The sequence below is a fragment of the Mesoplodon mirus genome (assembly GCF_964341445.2).
Source record: "Mesoplodon mirus genome assembly, contig: HAP1_SCAFFOLD_993, whole genome shotgun sequence".
NCBI lineage: Eukaryota > Metazoa > Chordata > Mammalia > Artiodactyla > Ziphiidae > Mesoplodon > Mesoplodon mirus.
This window is the reverse complement of record NW_028295057.1, coordinates 88613-115234: the sequence shown is the minus strand read 5'-3', so window position 1 is coordinate 115234 and position 26622 is coordinate 88613. Positions and strand designations below refer to the sequence as shown.

General features: G+C 37.9%; 1 pseudogene across 1 annotated transcript in view; it reads right to left on the bottom strand.

The window, feature by feature from the left end:
• Positions 1 to 1273: 1273 nt before the first annotated feature.
• The window catches only part of LOC309797796 (ferritin light chain-like), a 44919-nt pseudogene continuing 19570 nt past the window's right edge, over positions 1274 to 26622 (bottom strand). The window contains exon 2 of the transcript in view: positions 1274 to 1798. The product of the transcript in view is annotated as a ferritin light chain-like (transcript). The remainder of the gene's footprint in view (positions 1799 to 26622) is intronic.

Sequence of the window (26622 nt, the reverse complement as noted above, 5' to 3'; positions counted from 1 at the left end):
AGGATATAAGAGGAATAGTCTAAAGATGGAAAAGCACATTTTGATTAGGAAAGAGAATTTAAGGCTTAAGTCTTTTTTTTTTAAGGAAAACTGCCTTATTACTATGAGATAAGAAAATTGTTTCCTTCTTTTCTTCCTTGCTTTCTTCTTCTTTTTTTTTAACCTTTTTAATTTTGGATATTTGACCTCTAAGCTGAGATGACTGAAAATGCCTCCTCTGGGCATCAACCTTTTTGAAAGACTTTTTCCCCCTCCCTGAGGCCTATTTGTCTCTTGGAGGCTTTGTCTACATTACTCCTCAAGAGGCAAGCATTTGTCCTTGCACTAAATGCTGACATCTCCTGATAAGAGGGAAGCTGCAAAGTAGAAGAATTGAAGGTCAGTATGTTGATATTGGTCTCAAGCGCATTGATGCACATTTGTGTATTGGGGAACGGGAGTGAAGCTTGAGAGTGGGCCAGTGGGGAGGGGTAAATATTTTGTGATGCTGTCTACCTATGGGCTTATAAAGTTTACAGCTGCATTAGGAGGACAAGCATTACCATTAGCATGAAACCTCAGTTGCAAAAGCTTCTAGCCATACACATAGGGCAATACGTAAATGATACACCTTATTGCATTCACCCATTCACCCTCCCCTGTTCACGCTAATTGGAAATTTCCATCCATTTCAGAGAAGTAACACAACTATCAATCATTTTCCCTGGCACGAATCTTCCAGGAGGAAGAAAATGGAATACACCTAGCAACAGAGCTCACGCACTAGTAGTCCATGTGTCTTAGATTTAATATCTGATGACTAGCTGCATTGAAGCCAAGAGGTGGTTCACAAAGTTGCTGCACATTAGAATCACCTGGGGAACTCTGAGACCTCCCCGTGCCCAGGCTCCTCCCTAGACCTACTGAATCAAAATCTCTGGGGCTGGGACCCAGACACCAATGTTTTTCTTCCAAGCTCTTTAGGTAATTCAAACGAGCAGCAAAGCTTGAGAACCAGCCCAATAATGGGAACAAACTTATTTCACACAGATAAAGTGGGGCAATTCATATGTTAAAAGAACGTGAATATATGTATATATTTCTTTTTTTCGCTTTGTTGTGTTTGTATTTCAAATAGGCTTTTTTTTCCTTCTGCAAAAAACGTTACTGTTTCCATTTGGTCCAAGGCTTGGGAGAGGGCTCCAGGGCGGTTACAAAGCTGCCTAGTGGCTGCAGAGCGGGGCTTCAGGCAGAAGCTCTGACGCCAGAGGGTCTCCTCAGACGCGGCTGGACTTCAGAGACTCCTGTTTGGCTCAAGGGTGAGCCTTTCAAAGAGATACTCGCCCAGCACAGCCTGCGGACCAGCCAGCCTGCGGAGGTTGGTCAGGTGGTCGCCCATCTTCTGGATGAGTTTCACCTGCTCCTCCAGGAAGCGGCTCTCCAAGAAGTCACAGAGCTGGGAGTCTGCACGGGCAGGACCCAGGGCGCGCAGATCCGATAGTGCCTGGTTCAGATTCTTCTCCCTAAGAATGGCGGCTTCCACAGCATCCTGGGTTTTACCCCACTCATCCTGAGAAGGCTTCCGCGCCTCCTGGAAGAGGGCGCGGCCGCAGCACTGGTTTTGCATTTTCAAGAGGCGCTGGGCGCCCTCACACTTCTCCTTAGCCAGTTGGCGAAAAATGTGGCCCATACTGTCCAGAGTCCCATTGTTGCTGTCGAAATAGATGCTCAGAGAGAGGTAAGTGTCCACAGATGCATGTTGAACAGGCGGTGGGTGGCGGCTTCCACCTCGGTGGAATAATTCTGACGAACCTGGGAACTCGTGGTTGATCAGTGATAAGGAGCTAAGCTCAAAAACTGGTGTTGGCCTGTCCTGGAGGCTGAGGATAGCTGAGTGTCTGATTCCAAAGGTTGCAAAAGGAAGAAAGGTTGGAGGGTGGTCGGGGGCTGGAGCAAGGAGCGTCCCTGGGTCTGTTCATTCCAAACACTGTTGAAGCAAAAGACAGATCTGCAGGACTGCCGAGTGCACTGCCTCAAATAGGCTTCGATATAAATGAACAAGAAGTCCAAGCAAGGACAAAACTTACCCTTCCTCCCACCAAAATAGCTGGTGATACTAGAATCTAGATCTGGGAAGGGATTCTTCCATTACTTTCTTAACATTCCAAGCCACTAGAGCAGTGGTTCTCAAAGTATGGTCACCTTGTAACCAAGCAGTACCCTATGGGGCCTTCCTAGGACAGACCCATCCCCCATATCCTCTATTGTAGTTTCTCTCTGAAGTACTCAGATAATAGTATCTCAGGCATATTTCTTGAGTTTTCAGATGCTAAAAACCACCACCCAATGGAAGAAATGAACTCTTTGATGATCATGAGCATGTAGCCCCCAGACCTTCTGGCACCTAAGGATGGATAATGTTACCTGTCTTGTGGCCTCAACATCAGCCAGTCAGAGGATTGTGCACGAGCTGATCACATGCCCTGGGATGTCCCTCCCTCACCTGGCCTTTAAAAATGCTTTGCTGAAATCCTTTGGAGATTTCAGGGGTTTTGGAACACGGACCACCCCTCTCCTTGCTCGATCCTGCAATAAACCTTTCTCTTCTCCAGACTCCAACTTTTAGGTTTTTTTTTTTTTAATTTAATTTAATTTTATTTTATTTTTTTTATTAGTTTCTGCTTTATAACAAAGTGAATCAGTCATACATATACATCTGTTCCCACATCCCTTCCCTCATGCATCTCCCTCCCTCCCACCCTCCCCATCCCACCCCTCCAGGCGGTCACAAAGCACCGAGCTGATCTCCCTGTGCTCTGCGGCTGCTTCCCACTATCTATCTACCTTACGTTTGGTAGTGTATATATGTCCATGCCTCTCTTTCGCTTTGTCACAGCTTACCCTTCTCCCTCCCCATATCCTCAAGTCCATTCTCAAGTAGGTCTGTGTCTTTATTCCTAAAAAGAAATGAAACTGAGCTATTTGTAATGAGGTGGATAGACCTAGAGTCTGTCATACAGAGTGAAGTAAGTCAGAAAGAGAAAGACAAATACCGTATGCTAACACATATATACGGAATTAAAAAAAAAAAAATGTCATGAACAACCTTTAGGTTTGTTTGGCCTCACTGTGCTTCAGACACACGAACCTGCATTCGGTAACAACCTGACCAGCTTTACCAGCGTCCCCTGATAATGTGTCAGATATTCAAGTTTTAGGGCCCTATCCCAGCCCTATGGAATCAGCAACTCTAGAGGGGCTCAGTGATCTCTGTTATAACAGGCCCTCCATATGATTTTTATTCACCTTAAAGTTTGAAAATATCTGCATTGTCAGCTGGCCAAAGCGTCCACCAGCAGGTGAAGGGGAGTGACGCCTGGAAAAGATAGGGAGTAGCCAAGGCAAGTACAGCAGCATTTGCCGTGGTAGTAATGGAGAATGCCTTTTCTCCACTGGTTGGCACAGACTAGTATCTGGGAGCAGTGGCAGGGTTACTTAGGATGCTTTACAATTCAATGTAGAGTGACCACTGTCCTGGTTTGCCAGGGACTTCCCTTGTGTGAACACTTAAAATCTCATCCTGGCAAACCCCTTAGCCCTGGGTTTGAAAAACTTAGGGAATAACATGAAATTTAGGGGAAACATGATCTAGGATTTGGGCAAGTCACAAGTGCTAATTAAAGCTAAGCAAGTATGGACAACATCTAGCCTTCTTTACCCCTTTGTGGGAAGGTAAATCTGATTGGGTGAAAGGACTTATTGTTAAGAAATCTTTGTAGAAACATCCCCTTCTGCTTAGTCTGCTGGTTCTCAGTTCTGGCTAGACACTGGCATCGTCTGAGGAGATTTAAAGTTATTTTATTGGTCTAGGATGACCAACAGTCAGTGTGAGGGTTTTTAAAAAGTGCTTCAGATGATTCTAATATGCAGCCAAATTTAGGTGCCACTGCTTAAGCTTTTGAACCACTGCTACTTTTTTCACCTCATCTTCCTATGAGAATATCCAACTGTAGTTGAGGTGTGTTGTTTTTTCTTTTTCTTTTTTTAACTCTCTTATTATAAGATTTACTGTCTTAAATAAGATTGAATGTACAGAAAATCCTGCTAGTCCATCTGGTATAGCTAGATACTTAGAAAAATATCGTTAAGATATATACCATTTAAGTACTGTGACTGGCCTTTTTAAAATTAACATATGCATTGAATTAGTACAATCTCTTTTGAAGTTGTCATGTTGGGGAGCTATACCTGTAATCTGCTGCCATTGCTAAATATCTGGACAACTCTTATTAGGAATTGTTTTTTAAAATCTTTAGGGATTAAAACCAAGAGTGCTGTATTATTTGTACTGGGACCACAAAAACCTCACAAAGTTTCCCCACTGTACCTTCTACCCCCATCTCTAACCCTTGGCAACTTCTAATCTGTTCTCCATCTCCACAGTTTTGTTATTTTTTTTTCAGTTTTGTTATTTTAAGAATAATATGTAAACATAATCATGAATTACTTAATCTTCGGAGATTGGCTTCTAAAAACTTTTTCTTCGGCATCATTCCCTTGAAGTTCATTTTAATTTTTGCATATATTAATAATTTGTTCCTTATTGTTGCTCCGTAGTATTCTATCATAAGATTTTATCACAATTTGTTTCAACATTCATCCATTGAAAGACATTTGGGTAGTTGCCAGTTTTTGGCTATTATAAATAAAACTGCTATGAACATTTATGTGTAAGTTTCTGTGGGAACTTAATTAAGTTTTTGTTTCTTTTGGATAAATGCTCAAGAGTACAAGTACTGCGTTGTAGGGTGAATCTACTTTTAGGATTAAAAGAGACTGTCAAGCTGTTTCTCAGAGTGGCTAAACCATTTTATTTTCCCACCAGTGACGTGATATAACTTTTCTACGTACTCGCCGGCATTTGATGTTGTCACTATAATTTTAGTTATTCTCTGATATCTCATTATGGTCTTAATTTGCATTTCCCTAATGCTAATGATGTTGAGCATCTTTTCATGTGCTTCTTTGCCATGTGTATATGCTCTTCCATGAAATGTCTGTTCCTGTCTTCTGCCTATTTTCTAGTTGGATTTTTTTAAGTTGTTTGGAGCGTTCTTTGTATATTATAGATACAAGTCATCTGTCTCATATGGGATTTTCAAATATGTTTTCCCACTGTGTAATTTGAGTTTTCATCCACTTAAAAGGATCTTCTATGAAGCATTTTTAACTCATTTTGATGAGATCCAATTTATTAGTTTTTGCTTTTATTGATCATACTTTCGGTGTCAAGTCTAAGAATTATTCACCTAGTTCTAGATGCCAAAGATTTTCTCCTATTTCTTTTTCTAAAAATGTCCTGCTTTTACATTTAAGATTATGATCCACTTTGATTTAATTTTTGTGTAAGGTGTGGAGGTTTAGGTTAAGGTTCATTTTTTGTTTTTGTCGAGGGATGACCAACTGTTTCAGTACCATTTTTTGAAATGTCTATTCTTCCTTGATAGCTTTTGCACTGCTGTCAAAATCAGGTTAAATGTATTTATGTCAGTCTATTTCTGGGTTCTCTATTCCATTCCATTGATCTATGTATCTACCCTCCAAAATTACTGCAAAGTTTTGAAATTGGGTGGATTAATTCCTCCCATTTTAATCTTCCTTTACAAATTGTTTTAGCTATTCTTCAGCCTCTTCTTACCATATAAATCTTAGAAAAAGCTTGTCTATATCCGCAAAAACCTTGAGGGCATTTTAAGAGTAATTGTGTTAAGCCTCTTAAATTGGGGAGAATTGACATCTTTATTATGTTGTGTTCTCTAATCCATGAACAAGGTATGTCTCCCTATTTGTTTGGGACTTTAAAATTTTTCTTCATCAGCATTTTGTAATTTTCAGTATAGAGGTCCTATAAATGTCTTCTTGGGCTTGTATTTAAGTACTTATTTAGGTCAGTTGTAAATGGCATCACATATTTTAATTTAAGCTTCTACACATTTGTTATTAATATATAATGTGATAAAATTGTGTTGATCTTGTACTCTAAAACATTTACAAACTAATATTATTTCTCAAGCTTTTTGTGGATTCCTTGGTATTTTCTCCATTTAGATTATCATCTCATCTTCAGACACAGACAGTTTTACTTTTCCTTAGGCAATATAATAGGATATATTACTCTTCAACATTCAGTAGGATATATTCCTTCCTATTCAACATAGTAGGAATAGTCCTTTTATCTTTTAAATGAACTTTTTAAAAATTTAACTTTTAAATGTATGTATTTATTTATTTTTGCTTTATTTTCTTACTAGAACCTCCAGTAATATATTTAATAAAAGTGGTGAGAGCAGATATCCGTGCCTTGTTTCTGATCTTACAGAGAATGCATTCAGTCTTTCACAGTTAAATATAATGTCGGTATAGGTTGTTTGTAGATCATCTTTATGAGTTTCAGTATGTTCCTTTTCTATTCCTAGTTTGCTTGGAGTTCTTTTTCCTTCTTTTTTTAAAATCATGAATGAGATTGGATTTTGTCAAGTGCTTTCTCTGCATTATTGGATAGGATCACATGACTTTTCCCTTTAATCTATTGGTTATGGTGGATAACATTGTCTGATTTTCAAATATTTAACCAACTTTGCATAACTAGAATAAATGCCACTTGGTCATGGTATATTATTCTTTTTGTATATTTCTGGATTTAATTTGCTAATATTTGGCAGAGGATTTTTACAGCCAATTTCATAAAAAATATTGGTCTGTAGTTTTCTTCTTTCTATACTATCCCTGTCCAGTTTTGGTATCAAGGTAATACTGGCTTCATAAATTTAATTAGGAACTGTTCCTTCTACTTCTCTTTCTTATCAAATCATGTAAAATTGGTGTTAATTCTTTATGTCTTGGGTAAAAGTGAAATATCTAAGCCTGAATATTCCTTTTGGGAGTTTTTAAATGAAAAATCAGTGTTTCTAATGGTTACAGGAAAATTGAGATTATCTATTTCATCTTGGCTGAGTTTTGGTAGTTTTGAGTGTAGAAGCATTGGCCCATTTCATCTACATTTTTGAATTTATAGTGTAGACTTGCTCATAACAACTTGTTCCTCATTAACCTGCAGGATATGTCATGGTATCCCTGTTTGCATTTCTGATATCTGTGATTTGTGCCATCCATCTTTTTATCTTTATCAGTCTTGCTAGATCTTTATTGATTTGATTGTTTATTTCCAAGAACCAGCCTTTTGTTTCATTGATTTTTCCCCCCTATTTTCCTGTTTTCAGTTTCATGGATTTCTATTTCATCTTTATTATTTCCTTCTTTCTGCTTGTTTAGTGTTTTTTTCCTCTTCCTTTTTTACTGTTGTAATATAGAAAATTAGATTATTGCTTTGAAATACTTTCTTTCCCAATTTAGTGCTATAAACTTCCCTTTCAGCATTGCTTTCACTTCATTCTGCAAACTTTGATCTGTTATATCTCCATTTTCTTTTATTCTATGCATTAAAAAATATTTCCTTGCTGCTGTCTTTTTTACCCATGAGTTATTTGGAATTGTGATGTTTAGTTTTCACATGATTGAAGATTTTCCTGTTGTCTTTCTGTTATTGATTTCTAGTCTGATTCCATTATGGCTAGAGAACATACTCTATGATTTTAATTCTTTTAAATCTGCTAATTTTTTATGAATATATAAATGAAAGAAATAAGAAATCCTCTGAGTCTTAGCATCCAACACTTAGGCACATTACAATTTAAATCTGCTAAGGTTCTTTGTATTGTCCAGTGAATATTCCATGGACACTTGAATATGTATTCTGCTATTACTGAGTGTGTTCTTTAAATGTCAGTTATATCCTATTGATTGATGATGTTTTCATTTCTTCCATATTCTTGCTGATTTTTCTCTCTGGTAGTTCTATAAATTGCTGTGCTGAAGTCTCAAATAATAATTGTGGATTTAAAATTTTCTCCTTTTACTACTTTTTTCAGTGTTTGCTTCATGTATTTTGAAGTTCTGTTGTTTGGTGCACACACATTTAGTATCATTAGGTCATCTAGGTGGATTATTCCTGTTATCTTTATGTAATGACCCTGTTTGCCCCTAATAATTTCCTTTGCTCTGAAGTCGACTTTATCTGATATTAATATAGCCATTCCTACTTTTTCTGATTAACATTCACATGATATATCATTATCTTCCTTTTACTTTGAACTACCTATATCATGATGTTTAAAGTAAACTTCTTATAGACAGTATATAGTTGGATCATGCTTGTGAATTTTTAATCTACTCTTCCAATCTCTGTCTTTGACTTGGTTATTTAGATCATGTACAGTTAATGTAATTATTGCTATGTTAAAGATTAGGTCTACCATTTTATTTTTTGTTTTGTCTTTTACCTTAGTTTCTCAATCCTGTGTTTCTCTTATTTTGCCTGGTGGGTTACTTAAACATTTTTTAATAAGTCCATTTTAATTTACTTTATTTATAATCATTTGTGTATACTGTTTGTATAGTTTTCTTAGTGGTTGCTTTTGGCATCACAGTATACATATGTAACTTACCATAGCCTACTGGAATCAGTGTTTTATTACTTCAAGTGAAGTTCCAAAATTTTACTTCCATTTAGTCTCTTAATATTCCCCAGTTTTAAAGTATGATTTTCTGTAGTATTTCCTTTCTCTACATTGAGAACCACATCAGATGGTGTCATAATATTTGCTTTGACCATCAGATAGTATTTAAGAAACTCATGAGGCTAATGATAGTCTCTTATATATACCCCATTTGTTTTCACCCATTCCATTGTTCCCCTTTTCTTTCTGAAGTTCCCAGTCTTCTGTTATTGTTTTTTTTTTAATGTTTTCATAACATTAGGTGATATCTGGGCTTTCCAGTGCCTTTGGATATGAGTTTCAGGAAACACTGAGTCTGGCTCACTTAATGCTGCTGAGTTGGAGGGTTTGTATATGTTGGGCCTGTTGGCGCAGCAGGTGCTAGCAGATTAGACTAATGTTGATGGGACTAGTGCCACAGGAGGATGGGTTCCCATTCAGGCTATGCTGCTGCTACAGTAGATCGAGTCCCCCTCTACCCCAAGTGTGGGGCAGTGACCTGCTGCTGTCACTGCTTTGTATTAGGCTGCTTTTGCCTCAGGTGTGTGGTGGGATCCCTTGGAAGCTGCTGTCAATCACAAGGTTAAATTCATTTCAGAAATACTTAAGTATAAATATATAGCCTGGCTCCTGTAGGACCCCTGTAATAGTTTTTTATTGCTTCCATACAAATGACCACAAATATAGTGACTCAAAACAATGTAGATTTATTACCTTACAAGTCTGACATTGGTCTCAATTGAGTAAAGTAAAAGTGTTGGCAGGATCTACAGATGAATGGATAAAGATGTGGCACATATATACAATGGAATATTACTTAGCCATAAAAAGAAATGAAATTGAGTTATTTGTAGTGAGGTGGATTGACCTAGAGACTGTCATACAGAGTGAAGTAAGTCAGAAAGAGAAAAACAAATACCATATGCTAGCACATATATATGGAATCTAAAAAAAAGAAAAAATGGTTATGAAGAACCTAGGGGGCAGGGCAGGAATAAAGACGCAGCCATAGAGAGTGGACTTGTGGACACAGGGAGGGGGAAGGGTAATCTGGGATGAAGTGAGAGAGTGGCATGGACATATATACACTACCAAATGTAAAATAGATAGCTAGTGGGAAGCAGCCGCAAAGCACAGGGAGATCAGCTCTGTGCTTTGTGTCCACCTACAGGGGTGCGATCGGGAATGGAGGGTGGTAGGGAGATGCAAGAGGGAGGAGATATGGGGATATATGTATACGTATAGCTGATTCACTGTTATGAAGCAGAAACTAACACACCATTGTAAATCAGTTATACTCCAATATAGATGGTTAAAAAAGAAAAAGAAAGTGTTGGCAGAGCTACATTCTTTTCTGGAGGCTCTTAGGGGTGTTTCTGTTCCCTGGACTTTATCCGCTTCCAGCGGTCACTTGTAGTCCTTGACTCAGAGTCCCCTTTCTCCACCTACAAAGCCCAAAATGTTGAATCTCTCTGATTCTGCTTCTATTAGGACATCTCTCTCTTTCTCTTTCTACAGTTGGGAATGGTTTTCTACTTTTAAGGACTCATGCAATTAGATTTGTTCCATGAGGTAATCCAGGATAATCTTTCTATCTCAAGGTCTATAACTTCAGTCATATCTGCAAAGTCCTCTTCACCATGTAAGGGAACATATTAATAGGTTCTAGGGATTAGGGTGAGGGCATTTTTAGGAGCCATTATGCTCCCTACCACACCCTTAACAAGTGACCTTGAGAAAATTACTGAGATTTTTAAAGCCTTACTTTCCTCAAACATAAAATGGAAAGAAAGCTAACTAGTTAACATCATGAAAGTGAAACAGTATATATGAAATCAACTAATTCAAAAAATAAGATTTCTTCTTTTTCTTTATGATTTACATGATTCTCAGAGTTCAGTTACTTGAAGAGTTACTTTTTTTTAAACAGAACTAAGGAATTTCAGGGTTCAGGTGCTGTAAGATTGTCTGAATTATCTGAGTAACAATTAGCTAAGCACAGGTGTAAAGCATTTGATTTACTCCCTGGTTTTCTTTATCTTCTCATCCCAGTAAATGCATATCCTTTTCTAGCTCCAGCCAGTAGAGTCAGAGCTTGTTTTACTGTTTAACTAAAGTTGAATTTAAATTCTCTCTACATCTCCAGATTCTCAGCCCTGGTTGCATATTATAATCACCTGGGGAGATTTCAAGAACTACTGATGCCAAATTTCTACCTATCATGGATATTTGAGGAGGGACCTGGAATGAAATGCTCTAGCTTATGGTTTTTGGAACCAAATCATAGTCTACACTGAGCCAAATTATTTGCGAGATCACCTCTAAAAAGGAATTTATCTGTGGTAACTAATGCTCTTCCTTTGTCAGTATGCTTGATTTGTCCCTCTTTGGGGGAAAAAAGAGGGGGAAAAAACCCCCAGCACTTGTGCTCCCTGAATTATAACCTGATGCTGTGGAATTAGTGTTGGCTTAGAGCACACATCTTCGGATACCCATTCTCTCTCCTGCTTCCTTGCATGAACTTATATCCTTGGGCAGTGTTTCATCCACCACCCTCTTTTGCTTCTAATCTTAGCAAGTAAAGTCTCCCCTTAATGAAATAGCATTTCATGAGGCTTACTGGGAGCATAGGTCTGTTCCAGACCTATCCTATGTTAGCTAAAGCAGATATAAGTGATGTATTTTTGGCATTCATCCTTGTGGGTTGGAAAGAGAAGACAGAATTTTATCCTTTAGGTGTCATCTGACTGGACAAATGGGCTCTTTCCCTCTGCTGCCTACCATGTAAAACCCTGAGGGTGTTACCTCTAGACGGTATCTTCTAGTTATCAAAATAGTTCAGATAAGTCAAATTTCTCAGTAAAAGATGACAAAACTATGGCTTAGGTGGTTAATTTTCTATGTCAATTTGTCTGGGCCACCATGCCCAGTTATTTGGTCAGATATTATTCTGGATATTTCTGTGATGGTGTTTTCGTGTTTTTTACAATTTTTATTGATTGATTGATTGATTGATTGATATTTTTGGCTGCGTTGGGTCTTCGTTGTCACACGTGGGCTTTCTCTATTTGCAGCAAGCGAGGGCTACTCTTTGTTGTGGTGTGCAGGCTTCTCATTGCGGTGGCTTCTCTTGTTGCAGAGCATGGGCTCTAGGTGCACGGGCTCAGTAGCTGTGGTGCACGGGCTTATTTGCTCCACGGCACATGGGATCTTCCCAGACCAGGGCTCAAACCTGTGTCCCCTGCATTTGCAGGCGGATTCTTAACCACTGTGCCACCAGGGTAGTCTCTGTGATGGTGTTTTTGGATGAAATTCATATTTAAATTGGTGTTGGACTTTGAGTAAAGCAGATTATCCTCCATAGTATGGGTGTGCCTCATCCAATCAGTTGAAACTCTTAATAAAACAAAGACTGACCTCCCTGTCGCAAAAAGGAATTCTGCCAGAAGACTTACAGAAATTGAACTGCAACTCTTCCTAGAGTCTCTAGACAGCCTAACCTGCAGATTTTGAATTGACCAAGCCTCTATTATTGTGTGAACCAATTGTTTAAAATATCTCTCTTTCTCTATCTTTATATAGATATGGATATTGATCTAGGTATCAATATTGATATCTAGATCTAGATCTATCAATATATATGGGCACATTGTATACACATGCTGTTGGTTCTGTTTTTCTGGAGAAGCTTGACTAATATAGTGGCCCATATAAATAGAAGGATGAACTCAAGTTCACCCAGGTAGAAAGTAGTACAATGAGAACTGGAACTTAAGGCCTCATGACTCATTCAGCTGTGAACACTGACCCAGAACTGGGGTCCGCAAACTCTGGCCCACTGATCAGATCTCGCTTGACTCCTGGTTTTATACATAAAGTTTTGCTTGAACACAGCCACACCCATTCATTAACGTATGGTGCATGGCTGTTTCTGTGCTACAGCAGCAGATAGGCAGTTGCAACGGAGAGGTATGGTACACAAAATCCAAAATATTTACTATCTGACCCTTTACAGAAAAGATCTGCTCACCCTTGCTCTAGGATGCCATCTGATTTCTGATAACACAGAGGAGAATAATTCATGCACATTGGGGTTGATTGTTAATCTCCTGTCCTCCTTAGGTCAAAGATCTCTTAAATGCTCACCCTTGCAATAGCCAGCTTGGGGAGCATTGTCTGAGGATGCAGAAATATTTCTTGCCAGGTCTTTCCAATCCACACTGCTCCCTGACTATGGTTCTTAAAACCTATTTTTTAAAATAATTTTATTGGAATATAGTTGATTTACAGTGTTGTGTTAATTTCACGTGTACAGCAAAGTGAATCTGTTATACATATACATATATCCACCTTTATTTTTTTTTAGAGTCATTTCCAAATAGCCCATTACAGAGTATTGAGTGGAGTTCCCTGTGCTAATAAGAAGAGCAGGTTCTTATTAGTTATCTATTTTATGTATAGCAGTGTGTATATTTCAGCCCCAATCTCCCAATTTAGCCTCCCCACCACAATCCCCTGGTAACCCTAAGTTTGTTTTCTACATCCCTGCCTCTACTTCTAAAACCTGTCTATTTTAACCAACTACCACTCATTGCTTACTGTCTCTGGCTTCATGTACTTCATAATAAATCTACCTCTTGTTCAATCCTGGATGACATGTTCCAAAGACTGGGATAATATCTTATTCTACATAACTTGTCCTTGATATTGTCTAACTTGGGGTCTTTATCTATGTCCCAAAGAAGACAGTCACACTCTGTCTTCTAGTACTACTAATAATACCACATTTTAGGGCATGAATTTGACCCAATGCACTGAACTATCCCTTTAGAAACTGTATGCAACCTGTCACTGGGTTTTAGCACCGGGATAGAGCTCAAATTAGTGTTCATATTTAAACAAATCTACTTGACCAGAAACTTTTTGTCTCACCATTTATTTTATTACACAAGTAACTTCTCTCTTTGCATCTATGATGTAAATATTTTTAATTTCCTAAATTATCTGAAAAATTATTTAGAGCTTCCATTTCAGTAGGCATTGGAATTGCTGTGTTATGACTATTTCATTATTTTATTTCCAAATGCTAAATTAGGCTTCAAGCTTTGGCCAGGAGTAGACAGGAAAGGGTTTTAAAAGAAATGAAGAATGGGAAAGACTTCTGATGCAACGGAGACTTAATAAAGATTTGCTTTTGAATCAAGAATTTATAATAAAGGTTTGATTTTGAATCAATAAGTTATGTCATTGCAAAATAGCTCCCTGGTAAAATTCCATTCTTTTGTAATCATTAAGTACAGAAATTAACCATCAAAATATGCAGTGATCTTTTTCATTTTCTAAAAACAAACCTATATCTAGATGAGAGGAGAATTCATTTCATAACTCAGGCTCTGGACTTACGACTCCAAGTCCTGTTTTCTTTCAACCATGCCTGCTAAGTTTCTGTCTAACTTCTTGAGCATGAGGTAATGGCTTCAGCTTTCATCTCCTTACTCAGTATATAGCTTGGTGACTAAGAGTAAGGGATCTAAACCTTGAGAACTTGGGTTCCAATCTTGACTCTAAAATTTACTTGTTGAGTACTCTTGAGCATGTTATCTGTTTCTGCCTCAGTTTTCTCATCTATAATATAGAGATAACATTACTTCTCTCAGCGAGTTGCTATGAGGGTTAAAAGAGAAAATTCATACAATGCAAGAATTTATCAGTTCTTGGAACACAATAAATACTGAAAAGAAATGTTAGCCATTATCAAGGGCCCCTCATTTTATGGATAATATAGATTAGTTTATATAGGTCTAATATTTACATATACATAACTATTTTGTACCTATATGTGTGTATACGTTCTTCTTAGAAATTGAGCAGTCAACATTCACATCTAAAAGTATGTGCTCCAGGGAGATCAGCTCGGTGCTTTGTGACCGCCTGGAGGGGTGGGATAGGGAGGGAGGGAGGGAGACGCAAAAGGGAGGGGATATGGGAACATATGTATATGTATAACTGATTAAATTTGTTTTAAAGCAAAAAATAAATAAATAAATAAAAGTATGTGCTCTGTGAAATGTAGATCTCCTGTGTACAGACACAGTGCTGTAGTTATCTATTGCTACATAATAAAGAAGTCCAAACTTAGTGGTGAAATAAACAAAAATTTTAATATGTGCCCAGATTCTGTGGGTCAGCAATTCAAACAGTACGCAGAGGAGATGGCTTGTCTCTACTCTGTGACTGATGTCTGAAACCTCAGCTCAGGAGGATTCAAATGGCTGGGGCTGCAATCATCTAGATAATTTTAATTCACATGTCTGGCCCTTGAGATGGGATGACTTGAAGACTGGGCCCAACAAGGACTGTTGCCTGGAGTGCCTATAGATGGCTGCCCATGTGGCTTGGACTTCTCATAACGTGGTAGTTAGGATTCAAGATAGAGTATCCCAAGAATGAGCGTTCAGGGTTGAAGCATTCCAGGAGAATCATGCAAAAGCTGCATGACCTTTGATGACCTAGTCTTAGATGTTACATAGCATCACTTTATACTATTGCAGGCGTTGGAGACCTTTTTCCCTAAAGTGTCAGGCGGTCAGTATTTTAGGCTTTACACGCCATACAGTCTCTTTTGCAACTACTTAGCTCCGCTGCTGTGATGTGAAAACAGACACAAACAATACATATACTAAGGAACATGGCTGTGTTCCAATCAAGCTTCATTTATAAAAGCCGGTAGAGGCCTAGATTTGGCCCACCAGCCATAATTTACTGACCCCTGCTCTACTGTTTGAAGCCATGGAAAGCCTGCCCAAATTCAAGGGGAAATGCCCATGTCTGGATGTGAAGAATGGCAACGAATCTGAAACCCTGTATTAAAACCACTACATATGGGATGCTTAGAAGAAGATCTGTCTGCATACCTTGTTTCTCCCATGTATGGTGGATATGAGGTATTGGCACATGTTACATCTCTGTAAGCCTGGGTCAAGGTCAAAGTTGGAATCTGAACTCAATGACCTTGATTTCTGGAAGAATTGGTAACTCTACTTATGATATCCTTACACTCCTTACCCATATAAATACACCACAAAAGATAGATTTCAAGTAAACAGTTGCTTTATGGCAGATTTTTATTATGTCTCCATTGACTGAATTATTCCATTTTGGTTAGAAACATGAGTTTTGGTTCTTTCCTAAAGAGATCTGCAACTTTTCAGATGTGGCATTTCATTCTAATGAGAGGATGATGTAGGTTTTTATAAACGGAAAAAGCAGGGCAGGCTGAGTTCACTCAGATCATACCAATGCTTACAGGAATAACCGAAACTGGAACACAGGCTTCCAGGTTTTCCCGTCCTGTGCTCTTTCCGGTAGGTGCCATTGTCTGCTGGGCCTGGCAGTAATAACTCTTGACCTTTACCTCTCTACACTCTTGTGAAGTGGTTTTGGGCTTTGTTAGCTTTCTTATGAGTTTGTACTAAATTGTGTCCATAAAGTAGGCTGAATTCCTCAGGGAAGGATGATAGCTGTTACTGTGTTATTACTGCAGATGTTGTGTTGGTTACTTTTTTTTTCTTTTCTTTTGTCCAGTTGTATCCTGAACTTAAAAGTTATATTATCTGAAATGAACGATGTGCCTCTGGTGGAAAACACTAATTTAAGGGATGAAAATTCCTGATGATTGCTTCAGTCAACCCTTAATACACACTGAGCTTCATTAGTAAATAGACAACTCTCAGACCTTTCCCTTGGAAGAGGTCGCATAATCAGGCTTTGTGTTGATTTCGCATTCTGTTCGTTAGAGACAGAACAAAGTAGAATAATTGGCTGGTACAGGGAAAGCAGAAAGAACTTTCTTCTATTTTGGTGATGCATCCCGTAATAAGGGTTGAAAATGAGACTGGAGGTAAAAACGTGAAACTCAGAAGAGCAAAGGAGAGAGGATATTGTTTCTTTGAAAATATTCTTTCAGTGTTGGCCCAGATGAAATATGAAGCTGAAGAAATTTTTTTTAAATGATGATTTTTGTGTTAACAATGTGAGTGTGGAATTAGTAAGAATCAGAAAGCAAGCATCCTTTTCCACCAAGGACTTGGGAGCAAGTGAAACCATAAATACTCCCGGTTCTTGGAAACCCTTTTGGCGCAGTAATCAGAGAAGGGTAAAGGCAAAGCCTCAGAGCAGAGGTGTTCAGAGCAAAGGGATAGGAGGAGAACAAAAGGAGAGTGGATATTTTTAGAGCTGTCATTTTGAAATTTACCTGCTTCTGATTCAGTGCTGCTTTGCTACTGTGTTGATCCCGTGGAAATCCTCAAAGCAGGAGCAGCCCTATTTTAAAATAATAAGGTTAGAGCAAGTGACTTGAATCCAGGTCTCTTTAGCTCAAGAGCACAGAGGAGAGTGTGAGGAAAGAGTGAGGCCACAAGGAATTGTTCACTGGGTACATTTTCCCCAAACCTCACTAACTGGGAGAAACTGACCACTGGATTATGTGGCTTGAAGGAAAGCAAAAATGTTGAAAGCAAAGAGTGTGGAGCTTGTTTAGAAAGCAAGCTCTATCGTTTGGTCACCTGCTGATGATAATAGCATTGGCTGAGTCCTGACCATTTACAATGAAGGCACTTCTGTAGGTCATAAGTTCCAGGAGGGCCAGATCTGAGTATGTCTGTTTCAGCATTTAGCATGGTTTAGCATCTTAGAGCCCGGTACATTATTGGCATATAGTAGACTTAAAAATGAATATTTGTGGATTGTCTGAATGAGTGGATGGATGTGTGTGATTCATATCCTATTTGCAGGTCCTATGCCCTACAGTGGATTTTCAGTGTCAGATTGGGAACGTATTTATGATGGGGATTGGCATTGTTCCCTATCTAATGGATAAAGATTACACATCAAAGGACTTTACATTGACATCCCAAAAACCTCATAGGAATTACTTAACAAAAAAATAAACTTGGATTCTGTATAATTTCTAATTTATAAGCTGGCCAGACCACTGGTATTTCTGCCAGTCCTCTGGTAGTTCCGATGATGTCCCCATGATGACCCAGGCATAATCAGAATGGCTTTAGGATTTGGGAGCCAAAATGTTCCTCAGTATTTACTGCTTTGCTAGTCCATTTAAGAAAATGGACTATTGAAAAAATAGCTTCAGACACAATATGGCATTTTATGATTTAGCATAAAATCTGAGAAATATAGAGGTTATCTGAAGCCTGCAGTGGTAAAGTTCCCTCTGCTATTGAAGTTATTGTCTTTAAATAAAGATTCTACATCAGTAATGCTATATATATATATATGTTTTTTTTCTGATATTCAGGTTAATTTCCTATTCTCTATAAGGAAGTAATTAGTTGGTTGGTATGAGAGATAGTGTGGCTTCCAAAAGTGAAAAGTATTATTTTGTTGTAATTTCCAGCTACCTAAGGATGGGAGAGGCCCAGGACACTGCAGTCAGTATATTATGTGGAGCAGGTTATATTGTGGTTTATTTATGACCTTTTACATGTTTATTTTCTATGCAATTTTGTGTGCTCCTTTTTGAGTTTTGGTAGATAAGTGTTTTGTAACTTCAGAATACTTGGAGTTATATATATATATATATGACATATATATATATATATATATATATATATATATATATATATTTATCATAGTAGTTAAAGCCGTGGACAGTGTACTAGTCTACCTAGGTTCAAATTCTGGCTTTACCCTATGACTTCCCTGTGGCTTCCTCTGCTCACCTATTTAAAAGGAGTATAATAAGACTGCTGTGGTGAGTTATATACTAAGTGCTATTTAAGCATTTGCTATAATGATTATGTATACTCGAAGGCAAGGAACTTGCCCCTTGATTGTCTCTGTATTCCTAGTGCTTAAGAATTCCTAGTGCTTTCCTAGTGCATTGTCTTAGGATAGAGATAGCTCAGTATAGTTCTTCTCACTATAAAGTACTGTTACGTTGAAAGTCTTTGCTTGTGTACTAATAATCTATGACATATCTGCTGAGGACAAGGAAAGGAATAGTTTTAAAACTTCAATGGATAACAAAAGATTGTATGATGTAATGCCTTTATTATGTAATTATAAAACTAACAAATGATCATGGTAGAAAATTTGAAAAACTCCTAGACAAAATAGAGATCAATAAAATTTGGAGTAGCGTTCAGAGTGTAGAGTTGTCCATGAATATTAGTGCTTTCACATTTTCCAGGACTTTAAGTAGACTCTGCTTCTTAAGAGTCTGTTCATGATATTTTATTTTAATGATGTTTTCATCATGGGGACACACACACACACACACAGAAATCTGTTAAAAAAAAAGAAAGACATGAAAATCACTGATGTTTCAGATAGCCACATGAAATAAAGTGAGAAAGGTCAACAAGCTGAAAGAATGTGGAGTAGCATCTCCTTAATTGCTTACATAATTCTGATAATTACCTCTCTGTGGATAATGTAATTAATGGGGAATCTAATTCAAGAAAAATGTATGAACTTCAAGCCTTCTCAAAGCGACGTATTTCTTTCCACAAAAGTTTAATTTCCACGGTCGTGCTTCCTTATTACCTGACAGGGAAAGTGTATTGTATGGCAAAGGATCTTCCCGAAGGAGGGTGCTTCCCACACTGATCGTCATAAATGACTTCGGAATTACTGTTGCTATATTACCAAAATCTTAAACTAGGGTATTTTTGACAAATGTGGTCCTTAGTTAATTTTTAGAGCTACAAACTGTCAGATGGCTCTGCAATAACAATTGTCTGGCTGTTCTTCAGGGTGATCACAATATGGTAATGACCTTGAGGTACCACTAAAAAGCAGGAAGGTGTGAGTCTTCCTTTGGTTCCAGAGTGAAATGCGAGTTGGAGTTGGAGTTGGAAAAGAGGCCGACAACCAAGTGATAGAGAAGGAAATGTGAGGTCATTAATGAAAATCCAGGTTTAAGTTAAGGTGAAGAGGCATGAGGATATGGTCAGCTGTTACAGTATTACAAAGATCAGGAAGAAGCATATCCATGAATGTGGTTTGTATTGCAATCTGCTGAAAAAGAGACAAGTATCCTGGCCTGGCCTTCATGGAGATTATTTTTATTGATTCTGATAATAGATTATTGTTGAAAAGGGCCTCCTATAAATTATAACCATGCAAAGGCAGCAAGATAATTTGTTTTTTCTTTATGTATGTGTTTCTCATTCCTACTCACTTCTCTCTTAGGGGAAGAGAAAATCACAAAACACAAAAATGTCAAATCTCAGCTATTCTTTTTCAAACTAATTTCTTTTCCAAATTCCAAAGGAGGCAATAGGTTAACTGTTAAGATTTGTAAGCCTCAAAAAACTAGATTTTTACAAAGTGTAGCCAAATTTTATTCCATAAATAGTAGCTTTGGAAAGAATATGTGATGATGCAAAGTTGGAAAAAGCTGGTTTTTCTTCCATAAATGACTTCACCGTGTGGGAGAAGAGGCAGAGAAGAAATCAAAGTAATTAAACATGGGGTGAGTTTTTCTGATAGGGGACTCTAGTGCTTTAAAATAGACTAGATAATCCTTGGGATAATCTGAGGGTAGAACAGACCAGTGCCTCATTTCCAATCTGGTACCCTGGAAGAAAACAGTGTATTTCCTTTGAGGTCTTGAGAGGTTTTTCTTCTTCTTTGTTTTGTTTTTGGTTCATTTTGTAATCAACTTTATTAAGGTATCATTTACACACAATAAAATGCAGACATGTTTAGTCAATGGTTCAATGACTTTTAATTAATGTACACATTTGTATAACTACCACCCCCATAAGATCGATAACAATTCTAAAACCCTAGAAAGTTTCCTCCTAGGCTTTTGCAAAAGTATCCCCATCTCCCACCCCAAGGCAACCACGGATCTGATTTTTATCTTTAGAGATGAATTTTGCCCAGTTTAGAATTTCATGTAAGTTGAATAATACAGTAGGTGCCCTTTTGATCTGGCTTCACTTGCTCAGCATATGGTTTTTGAGATTCATTCATGTTGGGATGTTTTAAAACCAGGACTTTAGCCTGGGTGGCCGATGTTGTCTGAAGGCACCTATAGGTACATCTGAGTCTCTGGCATTGTCACTGTCTGTTCTTGGCTCAGTATTTTCAACTTTACTAAGAAGCACAAGGTTGAAGTAAGGAAGATCATTGTCAGTATAATGGAGGTGAAGTGGGTTCTGTTATATAATATTCTCAGCATAAATTGACCTGCTTGGAATCATTGTGTTGATAATCGACAAGAATACTCTTCCTCCAAAAACCTTGATACTATAAAACTTCTAAAGGACGCTGTCCTAGGACTCTTTTAGTTTTCATTTTTTGGGAAACATTTCTGGAAAATTGAAATGCTCACAACCTGAAAGAAGCAATTATTCACCTGAAGGCTAACTCTGCTAAAGTTGAGTTGTCCGACCTTTACATGCTGATAGAACCCAAATAGCCTTGCAAAACAATGCTCTCTTATTGGATATAAGCATATAGATTGTTTAAGACGGACGTGTATATGCAGTAAAGTGAAAAAACAAAGAATCTTTGAGTTTTCCTTGCTGTTTTTTTTTTAATTTTTCATTTACGCTTCTATATCATACGCTAATAGTTTAGGGTAACCTCAGGTTAGTTTTAGGTCCACTCTTTACGTAAATGTTGATGTACTCCATACGCAACTTTTTTCTACCTTCCTTCTTTTCTTCCATCTTTCCTTTCTAACTTCTTATAATCCATTATACTTAATCCTGCACTTGTTGAGGTGGCAAGTACTGTAGGAAAATTGAAAGCAGTGTGAAATTTTGCTGTTCAGAATGCATGTTGACCAAATTCTATATTGAGAAAAGGTCTGAATTTACCCACAGTATCTGTTTCTCAGCGTCTCTGAATAAAGGCCATAGAAACTGGGCTCTATATAATATCCTGACAGGTATGTAGAATTCATAGCAATTGCCCTCAAAGAGCTTACCTAGCGTAGATGCACATGAATGCATTTAATGATTGCTTTATTGGCATCAGTGCCAACATACACAGTCTATTTTGTTTTATATCATTATCATTACCTGCTGTTTACCACTGTATACATTGCTAATGGTGTGGTTTCTATGGCTTGTGAATTTCACGGCCCAATATTATGTAATTTATTGCACACTTTAGTGTAGAAGATGGAGACTCCATAAATTTTCGTGTGCTCTTTGGCCCTTTGGAATGTATTACACTGAGATCAGGCAAAGTAATAAATTTATTTCAAATGTGCGTGATAGCTAAACATCAATTAGGACTTGATGGGAAATATTTCTTCTTCCAGCAACATAACAGTTTTTAAAGACTAAGCCATTGAGCGTGGAGTTCCTGAACATGGGACTCAGTTCACTGGGATCCCTTCTTAGAAAAATAAAGGAAAACTTGAATTGGATATGTGTGGCTTATTCAAGTAGTAACTAATCAGCTACATCTTTGTTAACTTAATTTGTCACAATGGTTTGGTATTTTATTAACTCTCTTCCCCTTCTTCCCCTGACTCTCACGAGAATGGATCATGAGTATCTTAAAACATACTAAGTCGTCTTCCATCCCTGTTAATCTAACTACAAAAACACACTTTCCTTATCCAATGTAACATACTGTCTTTTAGAGTAGCTGTGGTTTTAATTCTCTACAAAATTAAAACCAGCAAAGAGAAACATTTTCAAGGAGCCACCACATTGTAGAGCTTTAGAAAGAAGACTTTAGAATTAAGGGCAACTATATCATTTTATAGCTAAAGCACCTGAGACCTAAAGTAGGAAGGTAACCATCGAGGTCAGGGAAAGGGGTTGAAGATCAGGTTTCAAGCTGAGAAAGAGTCTACAGGGACTCAATCTGAGCAGGTCAAAAACTGAAATGAGACCACGAATGTTCTGGGAAGGGTGGCACCTGGCCTCGAGGGTGGGATTCAGACAGGGAGTGGGCCTGGGGGAACTGAGCTTCTGCAGTAGGCAGAGAAGTCCACCTCATCTGTGGAAAGTGCCACTGACATCAGGGAGTTGAGGGGAAAGAGCAGTGAATTCCAGTCCCCCTGAGAAAGCAGGCCAATCTGATTAACTCTGAATTTAGGCTTATTTCAGATACTTCTCGAGAAAGAACTTGGACAAGAGCAAGTCCCACACAGCCTCTTTAAATCCATGCCCAGTATTTTCTGGTGGAGCTGCTTAAACCCTCCAAGTGACTCCAGTATTTTAATTTCACGTTATATTTAATTCCGACAGTTCTATGATCGATTATTTAATGGGCAAATAAGTAGGGTCACAAAAGAGTGTGAATGTATTTTACAGGATGAGGATGGGCGGAGTGGAGCAGTCTGGAATAGGACACCAATAAAAAGGGATCTTGGTAAATAAGAACGTCTATTAGAAATGGAGAGGAAATTGCAAGGAAATTAGTGCCTGACACCACGCCCTTCTCTCTGCATGTTTAGAAGCTAGTTTCTAATTTTATTTTCATAGGAGATGTCCCTGTGATGAATTGTCTTTTACTTCCACACTATTTATCACGTGACATATTGTGAAGTTTGTGTGAGAGAAAGTAAGTATTAGCATTTGTCTTGGAAGCAGCTATAAACATTTCCTGGAACAATCTAGGGTAGAAGGAAAAGGAAAGGAAGGTGGAAACAAAGGAGAAAGACAGCTAATGCTGCTGGAGTCTCTCGCTGGGATTTGTGGTGTCTCTTTTTGAAACTAAGTACAGAAAGTCAGAACTTGACCGATTGTTTCTTGATCACGGTTTGTTTTCATTTTTGTTTTTTTCTTGCTCTCTCATCAGTTATTCCAGCCAGTGCTATGTCATTTTCAGTTTCATTAAGCATGCCTGTCTTGTTTCCATTTGCATTATTCATGCAAACGTTGATTGAACTGATGACCCCGAGTTATCACGGAAACATTAGATACACCAGTGGATACATTTCTTAATTTTAGAAAAAAATTACTGAGTGAAGGTTAAAATAACTCCTCTTAAATTTGTCATTTAAAAAAAACTTCTCCTAACATACAATACCTCATTGCCTAATAATGTCAGATAAATGAAGAATTCCTATGTATTCATGAATGTAGGCTAGTCTGTATATTTTTCGGCAGGTATGACCATTACCGAGGGTAACGGCCTGGTTTGCTAGCCATGTCCTGTCTCCTAGAAAGTTGTAGTTTCTGTTGTCTTTCAGTTGGACCATTGGATATCAGAGGTGAATTTATAAAACTATACTTCCCTTTACACTTACTTTGTTTTGTTTTGTTTTTTACTTGAAGTATAGTTGATTGACAGTGTTGTGTTTCAGGTGTACAGCCAAGTGATTCAGATATATATATATATATATATATATTTTTTTTTCTTTTTCAGATCCTTTTCCACTATAGGTTATTACAAGGTATTGAATATAGTTGCCTGTGCTATAGAGTAGGACCTCGTAGTTTATCTACTTTATATATAGTGTACACTTACTTTGTGTGATCCAGGCTGGTCAGACCACATAATTATTTTCACTTCTGATATAATTTTTTCAGGTTCAACCTCAAATCTTTGATAAGAAGATATTTTAAAATAAGGTTAGCATGTGTGTGCTCTAAATCCAACAGTAGTTATTAGAGATATGGTTTTGCACTAGGTATTCCTCTCTTTTTTGTTCTTGGCCAACCAATTGAAAATTAGCTTTTATTTTCTGGTTGGTTTGCTAGATGTTTATGACTATAATAAAAGTCTTAAATTTTGTCTCATATCTTAAAACACAATCTGAATTAGCAATGGATATTGTGCTATACATAGGGGCTGTGATATAAATATAGTTTCTAACTTCAAAAACATATAACCTAGAAGGGAACACAGACACATATGCAGCAATTATGGCAACTGCATTTGTTTACTAAGTGAAGTAGTACTGAGATGGATAAAGTGCTAGCAAGCCTTGAACAGACAAATCAGCTTCAAAAATAGATGTGCAGTTCTTTAAAAATATTTTTAACATTTTTCCAGCTACATGTAGAATATAACAGCATAAAAATGGTATGGGTTTTATTTTAAGTAATTAAGCATTTTGACATCCTCATAATGAAATTAAATCCAGAAGGAGGTTTCTCTCCATGATCTCTTGAAATGGTCCTTGATCATCCACAATATTTCCCATCATCACAAAGGTGATACCAATGGCAGGGAGCTCCAACATTATTAAAGTTTCATAAAGCAAAGTCAATTTTAAGAATATAATGTCCCCAAACTGATAAAGGTCTTGACAGATAATTTCAAGGGAAGCATAAATTATTTTCTGTTTGTCAGAGGGCAAAAATATTTAGATTGAGTTAATGAATGGTAGAGTTTTTGAGTGGAGAGTGTCCTTAAAATATTATGCAGATCTGTACTGTCAACAGATGCTCGCTATGTGGCATTATTTATATGTAAACAAATTTAAAAATAAGATTAAAAATTCAGTTCCTCAGTTGCATTTGCCATATTTCAAAGATGTTTATTAGCTCCATGTAGCTATTGAATACTGCTTTGCATAGCACAGATATAGAATATTTTCATTATCACCAAAAATTCTATTGAGCAATACTAAAATTATACCCAGGTATTCACAGAGAAGGCAACCAAGTCTCAAGGAAATAATATAACTTCCCCAAGGTCACACAGCTATGTTTTTAAAGAAAAACAAAATGACACAAAGGAAATAGTAACAGAGGCATTAAAGAAACCTAGTAAGTTTCTGGAGCAGTCAAAGTAGGGTTTAAAAGTGCATACTTAGCTGTTAGCAGGGTTGAAGCTCTTGATGGTTGGTAAGATCTACCTGCCTGAATTTGGACATTAGCATTTTATGCAATGAATTAAAAGCAAAAAATCATTTCAACGTGTGGCTGCCAGTTCCATATTTTTAGCCACTGCCATGCTTCCAGATTATGTTTATCACTTTCATATACAGGGCACCACTGTGAAATGTGATGGTTTATCTGACCCCAGAGAAATCAAGAAATCTTGTGGGGGCTATGGCTCTATTTGAAAAGGTTGATTTTTAAATGCATCATGCAGACTGGCCCTGTTTTAAAAGGGATTCCTGCCATCAATAATCACAATGTAAACTCTCTTCTCACCTTGAAAAAGTCAAAGATAGTCCCTGCATCTTTATTATTTCATTGAAATCCAAATATTATTTTTCCATTCTCTAACTTGTTTTCCTCACAGTGTGATCAACTATTGCCAAGGAAAGAAAGGTTAGATTTATCAATCAAAGTTTGCTGAAGGTCCCCTAGGTAATTGAACGCTCAGGAAAAACAATCCTCATGTATTCTTTTTCTGTTGTTTCAATAGCTTTGTTTCAGTATGTTTTGTTCTATAGCAGAGGTTCTGTGACGTGCTTATCTTCCTCAGAGGTCCAGAAAGCGTGCGAGTCTGTGGGTAAAGAAGGGTAAGGAGAGAGAGGGAAGGAGGATAGAGAGAGGCTCAGGGCTGAGATAAGGACAGTGATCTACAGCCTCCTGGGGGTGAGGCTGGGGTGCACAGACACCCACGACTAATCTAGACAGAAACTGAGTAATCAAGGGGACGACCACTGTGAGGTCATGTGGTCACCTCTCCCTCTAGAAATAAACATTGCCTTCAGTAAGTCTCCTCCCACCCCAGAAGAGAATTAGGAAGGTCTGGAGAGGGGGCTTATTGGCAGAAATGGAAAAAGCAGGTTGAAGGGATTAGCCTGGAGCAGAGAGACCAAGAAACCCAAGCCAGTAGGTGGAAGGCAGACTTTTCATGGAAGTCTCCAAGCCCAAGTCAAGTTCTGGGACCACCAAGTACAAGTCAAAGAGTGCTCATTTAGCCCCTTTGGGCCCCCATGGGAGTGGAGGAAGACTGGACAGAGAGGGAGAATTGGAGGTACAGTATATACTAAGGGATTTAACTCCTGAAAGTTCTCCCAGTAGCTTCAGATCTGCTCAAGAATCCTTCATGTCCTGCTGGTTTGCAGTGAGTGGCTCACAGCTTCAAGGCCTCCTCTGCCAGATGGAGAACTATTTCAAATATC